This window comes from Rhinoderma darwinii, chromosome 1 (genome assembly GCF_050947455.1).
Source record: "Rhinoderma darwinii isolate aRhiDar2 chromosome 1, aRhiDar2.hap1, whole genome shotgun sequence".
NCBI classification, from domain to species: Eukaryota; Metazoa; Chordata; class Amphibia; order Anura; family Rhinodermatidae; genus Rhinoderma; species Rhinoderma darwinii.
Window position 1 is genome coordinate 479,826,864 of NC_134687.1, and position 10,519 is coordinate 479,837,382.

Consider the following 10,519-nt stretch of genomic DNA (forward strand, 5'->3'; position numbering starts at 1 on the left):
ATTTTTAGGCTAGGTTAATTTTACCAGTGAGAGAGAGATTATATTTAAAAAAAAAAACTGAAAGGCACATTGTCAAAACTATATATATTTATTTGCATTGTGCACAGAGAAATAAGTATTTAATCCCTTTGGCAAACAAGACTTAATACTTGGTGGCAAAACCCTTGTAGGCAAGCACAGCAGTCAAGTCAGATGTTTTTTGTAGTTGATGATGAGGTTTGCAGACATGTTAGATGGAATTTTGGCCCACTCCTCTTTGCATATCATCTGTAAGTCATTAAGATTTCGAGGCTGTCGCTTGGCAACTCGGATCTTCAGCTCCCTCCATAAGTTTTCGATGGGATTAAGGTCTGGAGACTGGCTCGGCCACTCCATGACCTTAATGTGCTTCTTTTTGAGCCACTCCTTTGTTGCCTTGGCTGTATGTTTCGGGTCATTGTCGTGCTGGAAGACCCAGCCACGAGCCATTTTTAATGTCCTGGTGGAGGGAAGGAGGTTGTCACTCAGGATTTGACGGTACATGGCTCCATCCAGTCCTGTGCCCTTAGCAGAGAAACACCCCCAAAACATAATGTTTCCACCTCCATGCTTGACAGTGGGGACGGTGTTCTTTGGATCATAGGCAGCATTTCTCTTCCTCCAAACACGGCGAGTAGAGTTAATGCCAAAGAGCTCAATTTTAGTCTCATCTGACCACAGCACATTCTCCCAATCACTCTCAGAATCATCCAGATGTTCATTTGCAAACTTCAGCAGCTGCCTTGAAATCATTAACAAGTTCCCCCCGTGTAGTTTTCAGCTGAGCTCTCACCTTCCTCAGGATCAAGGATACCCCACGAGGTGAGATTTTGCATGGAGCCCCAGATCGATGTCAATTGACAGTCATTTTGTATGTCTTCCATTTTCTTATTATTGCACCAACAGTTGTCTCCTTCTCACCCAGCGTCTTACTTATGGTTTTGTAGCCCATTCCAGCCTTGTGCAGGTCTATGATCTTGTCCCTGACATCCTTAGAAAACTCTTTGGTCTTGCCCATGTTGTAGAGGTTAGAGTCAGACTGATTAATTGAGTCTGTGGACAGGAGTCTTTTATACAGGTGACCATTTAAGACAGTTGTCTTTAATGCAGGCACCAAGTTGATTTGGCGCGTGTAACTGGTCTGGAGGAGGCTGAACTCTTAATGGTTGGTAGGGGATCAAATACTTATTTCTCTGTGCACAATGCAAATAAATATATATAATTTTGACTATGTGATTTTCTTTTTTTTTTAATATAATCTATCTCTCACTGGTAAAATTAACCTAGCCTAAAAATTCTAGACTGTTCATGTCTTTGACAGTGGGCAAACTTACAAAACCAGCAAGGGATCAAATACTTATTTCCTTCACTGTACATATATACAGAATAGTAAAAAAAAACATCATGACAATGAGAATAGATACCAACCTGTTAAATTCTCCACCACTAGCGTTGATGCTCCCACGGTTTCCTGACCGTCTTTATATCGAAGACAGACAGACAGACAGACAGACAGACAGACACACACACACACACACACAGTTTAGCCATAACTTTTTAACCACTGACGGGGTGGGATATATTAGACAGCAAGAGAACAGTCTTGGGCAAGCGTAAGGACTTGTATACTAGGGTATTTCAACATCATTAACAACCTAATAAGTATATAAAAAGTGCCTGAACTGACAGAATTGCGACTACCCCCCCCCCCCCCCATTCTCTCAAGGTAACAGAATACAACTTGCGGTCAAGTGGGACGGTGTACTGCTTATAGTGTTGGAAAGACAGTTGCAGGGAATTACCAGATAATGCAGTTCACAAATACTTTGTTCGTTGTGCAAGGGTTCCATCGTTATGATGGAATCAATAACATAGTAGACTAAGGTATTGATTCCGTCAAACGACGGAACCCTTGCACAACGGAGGCAAATGGAAACCATTGGCACTGGATCAGTCACCATTGAAATCAACCTTTGGTTTCCGTTTGGGTCAGTCAGGGTCCCATTCCGACGGAAAGCTCAGACGGAACGGGACCCTGGCGCAGATGTGAACGAAGTCTTAGGGTATGTTCACACGGCGGGGGTCCGTAACGGCTGAAATTACGGGGATGTTTCAGCCTGAAAACATCCCCGTAATTTCAGCCGTACCGGCATGTGCAGGCGCTTGAACGCCGCGTCAATTACGGCCGTAATTAGCGCTGCTATTCATTAGAGTCAATGAATAGCGGCTCCAATTACGGCCAAAGAAGTGACAGGTCACTTCTTCTACGCGGGCGTCTATTTACGCGCCGTCATTTGACAGCGGCGCGTAAATATACGCCTCGTGTGAACAGACAAACGTCTGCCCATTGCTTTCAATGGGCAGATGTTTGTCAGCGCTATTGAGGCGCTATTTTAAGACGTAATTCGGGGCAAAAACGCCCGAATTACGTCCGTAAATAGGCCGTGTGAACATACCCTTAAAGTGTTTCAAAAGCTAGGGCTTTGTCGTATTGAGTCTGGTCTAACGCTCTTAATGTTATGGTAATATAACTTAATTGTTCTCACCTATAGAACCTGATCTATAGCAGTATGACAACATTATTTGTCGGTCACTCAGACTATCGGTATACCTGCTTAAAGAGGCTCTGTCACCACATTTTAAGTGGCCTATCTTGTACTTAATGTGATCGGCGCTGTAATGTAGATTACAGCAGTTTTTTTATTTAGAAAAACAATCATTTTTGACGGAGTTATGACCGATTTTAGCTTTATTCTAAAGAGTTTCTTAATGCCCAACTGGGCGCGTTTTACTTTTTGACCAAGTGGGCGTTGTGGAGAGAAGTGTATGACGCTGACCAATTAGCGTCATACACTTCCTATCCATTCATTTACTCTGCACATTGTAATCTTACTAGATCACTATGTGCAGCCACATACACACACATTAACGTTACGCAAGTGTCCTGACAATGAATAGGCATCACCTCCAGCCAGGACGGGATGTCTATTCACAATACCGACACTTCGCTAACGTTTGTGTGCGATTTACAGCAAGGAAAGCGTAATCTTGTTTTAAATGAGTTTACAGCGTAATACCGCGAGATTATGCTTGCCTTGCTGTAAATCTCACACAAACATTACCGAAGTGTCAGGATTCTGAATAGACATCACGTCCTGGCTGGAGGTAATGTATATTAATTGTCAGGACACTTGTGTAACGTTAGTGTGTGTGTGTGTGTGTGTGTGTGTGTGTGTATGTGTGTGTGTGTATGTGTGTGTATGTGTGTGTGTATGTGGCTGCACATAGTGATCTAGTAAGAACACTATGTGCTGTGTAAATGAATGGAGAGAAGTGTATGACGCTGATTGGTCAGCATCATACACTTCTCTCCACAACGCCCACTTGGTCAAAAAGTAAAACACGCCCAGTTGGGCATTAAGAAACTCATTAGAATAAAGCTAAAATAGGTCGTAACTCCGTGAAAAATGATGGTTTTCCTAAATAAAACACACTGTGGGCTTCATCCCCATTTCAGATTATAAAACCCATTGATATAACCTGCAAATTTATAGTGTTGTAAATTGATCTATTTATGGGATGACCTGGATTATTGCACATTCTGAAATTATGTGCTATTTCAGTTTTATTAATGTGTGCGAATACAAACCCATACATAAGCGAGAAGGCAGATTGTAAATTCTCCAGCAATTCAGTGTGGCAATGGCTTTCCTAAGTAATACCAATAAAAATATATACGTCTTTAATTTTGTGATACTGATTATATTTTTTTTTATTTCATGCTTACATTCTGCTTAGACATTTCTTATCCATCTGCCCTACTAGGGGGACTCTATGTAATGACTTTCTGCTCTGCCTAAAATAGTCTCTCCTCTGAAAGACCTGGCTCATCCCTTTCCCAGGCACGAACAGGTGATTGCAGGTTGTTACGACAGGGACTTTTCCGTATTTTCCCTAATGCCTTGCAGTATGAAAACCAAGTACATGTTTATTTCCATACAGTACATGGATTTATTTTTAGGATGTATTAGAATTGCCCACCGCAATGTGCTCTGGAAATGTGAAAGCTGGAATCTGATTGGTTACCACAGGAAAAATTTTCCATACTTTTAAGGGGACCAGCGTGAAGAAAAATGGATTCTGTAAAGATACATAGTTTAAATAGTTACTACAGTGAAGTTAGGCTTTTTATATACTACTATAGTGGAGTTTTCAATGGTCTATTATAAGCGGTTCATAATCCAGACGGGGCCATTGGTAGAGCAAAATAGAAGTAAAAAAAGTGTACAGAAAGAAATGATACACAGTGATACTTTGGTTTTCTGTAAGAAAAGTGAGTATATTTATGGTTTGCTTTATAAAAGTTACTATAATACAATGGTACATAGTATTGAATTCACAAAAATATGAACAAATATATACAGGCAAGACACACCCACAAAAACACTTTCTTCAAAAACTAAGTACATTTCCAAGGCAGTTTTTATATGCACAAAAAAAAAATTCCCTAAATGTAGAAGATTCATAAAAAATTATTATATTGAACCCGAAAAAAAATCTCTGTAGCAGAGATCTGAAAACAAAAGCTAATGGAGCTAATGAAAAAATAAGTTATTTTATTGCAAAAACCTGTCACTTGGCTTCTGGTTGATTTTCTTTTCCTTTAATTTTTTGTTTTACTTAGACTTTTGTGAATTAAAAATATCCATATATACAAAATAATTCCATCAAAGTTTCAGCAGTGTGCCATTAGATTTTTTTTAAACAACCCCCTTAAAATATTCATTATAGTGTTTTATTTTAGCAAATACTAGAATGGCAATATTTGACAAAGGAAACAAAAATATAATTTATGAAATATCGAAAATCCAGGTGTTCGTTGCCGAAACTGCTAGAATTTCTTTGCAGAGATTTTGCCCTTGCTCCATGCAGTTAAAGAGTTAAACCAATGAGGCTGAGCAGGCCAACACTTTTGCAGTAAGAAGCTTATGCTCTGCAATGCTTCTGGCAGCAAAAGTGTTAATACATACGGTTTATAGTTGCTATGTAATCTCTCCACTTGTAATAAATACACAATGCTTCTAGTGCGGGGGAGCCTCCATTTCTTCCATTCAATTTGTTAATGCTTCTAAATTAAATCTAGCTTGACAAAAATATTTATACAGAATGTACATGTTATATAAAGCTTGACACAAGCTAAAATCTGCTACTTGTTCACTCCAATATACAACGCTGTTTTGCTCCAGATTCCTTTTCAATATGGTAGAAAGTTGCCAGTATGTTCCCAGCAGGATGATGTCCAACATATTGAACAGAAATCATTAGGCATTGAGCTGTAACTCAAAAAGAAAATCCAAAATTACAATATTCACTTTAATTATTTACACACAAAATTTTTCAAATACAAAAAAATCAGCAAAGAAAAAAAACAAATTCATCTTGTTTCTACAAGAAACAAATGTTTCGAGATTTTGTGTGAAACCTTGTATAGGATACGCAGTTTCTAAGTACACTGAAAACCTTTTCACACACACACACACATATTATATATATATATATATATATATATATATATGGCTATATACACAAGCACATATAGATCTTCATTTTCCTTTTTTACACAAATGCACTGATATTATCCCTGCAAGATATTCAAGAACCGTTTCAACAGTAATGCGGTTTTGTTGAATTTTCAATCTTAAAAAAAAAAAAAAAAAAAGATTTTTTTTTTTTCTGGTAAACAGCTGCCTTTCGTGGATCAGACAGAATGGAAGAAATTCAAAAATGTTGTATAAAAAATATTACACTAGGAAAAGTGACCTTGATGAGGAGAGTGCATTTATTATATATATAAAAAAAAAATAAAAAAAAATGGGAAGAAGGGAAGATGGTAAATTCTATACATGAGACAAAACACACAGATGGTTCTTACTTTACAATTCTCTATGGTACAAACTGAACATTCACATTTACCTTTAAAAGCTAAAATGTATTTACGGTGTTGAATTGAAGAGGAGCGGTGACTTTTTCCTTAGCATTTGAAAAATGGAACCGGTCTGATCTAAAAGCATTTTAACGTCACTTAGAATCTGCATGAAGGGTAAAGAAAGAATAGTATTGTATTTGGCTGAACATGGTACTCTTGCACCTAACTCAACCAAAAACGTAGCTGGCTATACAGCTGCCAACCCTATGCATTTCAACTGGGGTTTTTTAAGTTTTACATTTTTTTAGATTGAGGTTTTCCCACCTAAATTTATTGCTACAGAAATCTGGTTAATGCAGCACAATGAGATAATCGGATAACGTGTAGTTTAAGGCTTACTAAGCCTCCCGCCCTTTTTCTGCCCTCACTTAAGTGGAAATTTGGCTTGCGGGCTTTGGACAATCACTTTTTGTTAGATGTTAAGCTGACCACAGGGTGTCCCGCTGCTGACACTCCCACCAATCTATGGAGGAGCGCCACAGTGAAATGAAATATTACACAGGTCCCGTTGAAATCAATGGGCTGTCCATGTAATGTATGGGTTCTACAGATATGCCCTTTATTAACTTAGATTGCTCTAAAAGTGAATATGAAAATAAAGAGTTTCTAAACCAGACAACCCCTTTAAGACCTACGTAATCGAACACATTCTTAGACCACTGTTTTGTTATGCAGAAAAATCCTAGAAACCAGTCTTGTTCTGATCAAAAGTTGATTGGCAATGTACTGATAGTAGAAAAACATGCCATGTCATTCCCCATCTCCGGAAGTAGCAGGAACCACATTTTTGTACAAATAAATCTTGGACAAGCACCTATTTAATATGAATTGCAATTCAATGTTCGTGCTTAAAGTCATCAAGAAAAAAACCTCTAACTATTGGTATATAAACCTATAGATTTTTTCTTCCCTGTATTAAAGTTGACCTATCAACTACACGCATTTGAAATATAGATGTGAATCCTAAAAATGACCACTGATGTTTACGTTTCAATGTAACAAGAATCATGTGAAAAAAGGCTAGATCTAATTCTTATTCAACATGGTATCAGGGAACCTATAAAGTTTACTGAATAGAGCACAATGGACCCCAATGCACACAGTACTGAACATCAGATTCTTAAAGAAATTATCTTATCAGTTGCTATGGCCACATCCCCGATTTTTCACCATTTTTTATACATTAGGTGCTATATGTATTTCCTTCCATTGAGACTTGCCATGTGACATTTAGACTTCCTTTAGTTGCATCTGAGAGACGTCCAAGTATTATGTGGCAAGCTTCAATGAAAGACGGAACGTTTCCAATGAACATTTGATCTTTAGAGAATCATGAGGGCTACAGATACGGACGCTGCTCTAATTGTTTACATGCATCGTGTCCATGGAGGAGGATTGGCAGTGAAGTTGACGCGTGAACAAATCTGAAAAATTAATCTGACGTTAATAGATAGCTTTAATCTGTGTGTTTCTTTAATTGTAAAATATAGGGCTGCATATTAACATAGCTCACAAAATGGCTAAAATGAGAGATAGGTCAACTTCAAGTACAGAGGCAGACAGATCCTCGGTCTACATTCAGGGAAGTACCAGTGAATGCTTGGCATATGTACAGCAGCCAGAGAGCTAAAAAGCCTGAAGAAACAAGCTAAGTGTGAGTTACATAGTATTTCAATATCTGTGATGACTGTTCTTCATTTTGGACCGACATGGCGTCGGAGTGATTAGGTCACCTTGAATACCTGCATACTTCTCACCTTGCAAATACTGAAAAATGCAATATACTGGTACTAACTTTACATCTATTGAGCCGTTGTCTCTTAGCTGCAAACCTTTGGAAGACATGATTTCCAGCTTCCAGCAAAAGAGGACGCCACATGTTAATGCAGAGGGAGGATGGCGGGAGAATAGAGAAGCGGAGTACCTAACACTTTGTGTGCAATTTCATCGGAGCTGCAATTGTGAACATGTTCTACAACCAATTATCCAGCATTGCTGTAACACCTTAAAGCTCTATTACTCTTCCTTAACTTTATTAATACCTTCGCTTTAGCAAAAGTCTAAATATTCTAGTTAAAAGTTATATTATTTATGGAAGCATGTGAAAATAAGAGCATTAGATCAGCGGTTTAGACTAACATTAAGGGTGGCAACGCAAAGTTGATGTCTACACAACTAGGAAATCCCAGCGCAGAGAATATAAGCAAGCAATACTCCATTAGTGATACGTTAACAATCAGAAATGCTGCCTGTCTTGGAATAGATTCCATTAAAAAATGCCCATGTGCAAGAATGCGGTCATAGAGATGCTAAAGGACAACATGTCAAGCCAACGGACTACTGAGCCGGCTTCGTAAAGTACAAAAATACAATGCCCAAATAAAATATTAGCTAATACTTCACAAATGCCATAACATCAAGCTCCAGAAGAATTTGTTAGACCTATTGCCCTTGCGGTCCATGGCTACCAGTCATTTGCCACTTCTTCTTTGCAAAAGTTTTGATACTAGTTAACAGGAAAGGAATAATTAGTACTAGTATATCACTAAATGAGTGCCAGCTAAAGCCTATGCAAGAAGCTGCTTCTAGACCAGGGGTGCACAAACTTTCCTTGTCCAAGGTCCACATTGTCAGACTGTACTACTCCCAAGAGTCACAATAAATCGTTAAGGCGTATTCCCATTTGAGACATTTATGTGGCATATCAACAGTATTGTGGTGGTTCCACTTCTGGGACTCCAACATGTCGGGAGAATGGGGGTCCCCTGCTCGGCACTCTAGAGAAGAGAAGAGAGGAGGTGGCTGCACAAGGCTCTCTACAATGTAATTTAAGGGGGGGGGGGGTATAAAAACAGCCAAGTGTTTCATAGCTCCCATAGAAGGCGCTCAAATGCGACTTCCAAGTTCTGCACTGATTCCTTTGATCAGTGCAGGGAAGAAAAAACGGGATCTGCTGGCTAATGGCATCACTCTATTCTCTGCATTTGACAGCTGTGTCCTACTACACAATCAGGACATAGAGAAGCATGTCTGTGTTCCATGGTTGTGCATCATTGTTCTACACACTGCAGGCAAAGTAAACACTGGTTCCCCGATACTATGAATATGTGAACCCCACAGACTGCATATTAGCTCTAAAGTGGCAGGCAACTAGTATTCATGATGCCAGACATGTGCAAATTTACCACCCATCATGTAACTGGTAGGTACCTGCAAGGTAAATATGTGGACAAATAATCTGCCTGTGTGACATAACTAACACGGAGTGAGATCTCAAGTCTATTTTATGTACAGGATACAATGATTATCAAGATGCAATTCTGCAGTGTGGAAAGCTAAAAATAAAACTCTGCTTCTGATCAACAGCAGTTCCCCAACATCTTATTCTCAAACATGTTCTCTGGAGCAAGTGACCTCCCTGCTGCTTTGTTCCAAATCCCCTTACGTTTCCAACAACAGATGAGGTCTTATGACAGTCTGTTTGGGTAAATACTTGAATACAACATGAAAGAACAATTCTGGAACATCTTTTCTCAAAACTTTGCATTGTGCAGTACCTCTGTTATTCCTCCTGGAAACATATGAATAAATTGATCACTGGGCATTACTATTCTCCTCGTCGATGGGGCATGCCCCTGGGGACACAGTCTGACACTGTCCAATAAAAGCTGACTGTGCCAAACGGTGTCGAGGGACACTATGGAATAAAAGTGGAACGGCACAAAAAAGAAAGATGCTCCAGAATAGTTATATTCTGAGATATAAAAGTAGTTCCTAAAATAGTCATTTCAAGTGCGCTGACCGCTCCTCTTTTAGTGATATCATCAAATGCACTTTATGAAAGAATGTGGATACATAAAAAAGTTGCTGATGTAACAGAACACTGTAAACGGCTGCTTAAAAATATATCGGTGAGATTCCATAACTTTGCCCATTTCTGTATGCTGATCTAGGATTAGGTAAGGCCCTGATTTTCACTCATGCCAATGTTGCCGGGTTATCATTCATACACATGGGCATTTCAATCACATTTTAAAATTATTATGAGACACTATTATAATAAGGTAAATGTTCACTTGCAGACTCTAGCCTTATAAAAGCTACCAACATATTGGCTCTACCATAAGCTTCCTGGACTACCCAACAACTTGGCTTCTGTCATGGCAGCTAAACGTAAATGCCTTTCTCCAATTACAACAATGAATAAATAATTGACATTGAACAGGGAAGAGTTTTCCACGCCGGTTTTTAAATGGCAAACACAAGGTGATTCAACGTTCCTTGCCATCTACCTTGGACTTTTTTTTTTTTTTTTTTTTTTTTCATATTTCACTAAAAGCCAGAAGGAGAGAGGGAAATACCAAAAGAAAAATTAAATAAATAAAAAAAGGAAAAAAAAAAAATATACAAAAAGCAAAAGCTTATCTCACGACAATGATTATTAATGTATAAAAAGGGGAATCCCTTTCTGAAAGCCGAAAAGGGTAACATCTATTTTCAATGGATACCATTACA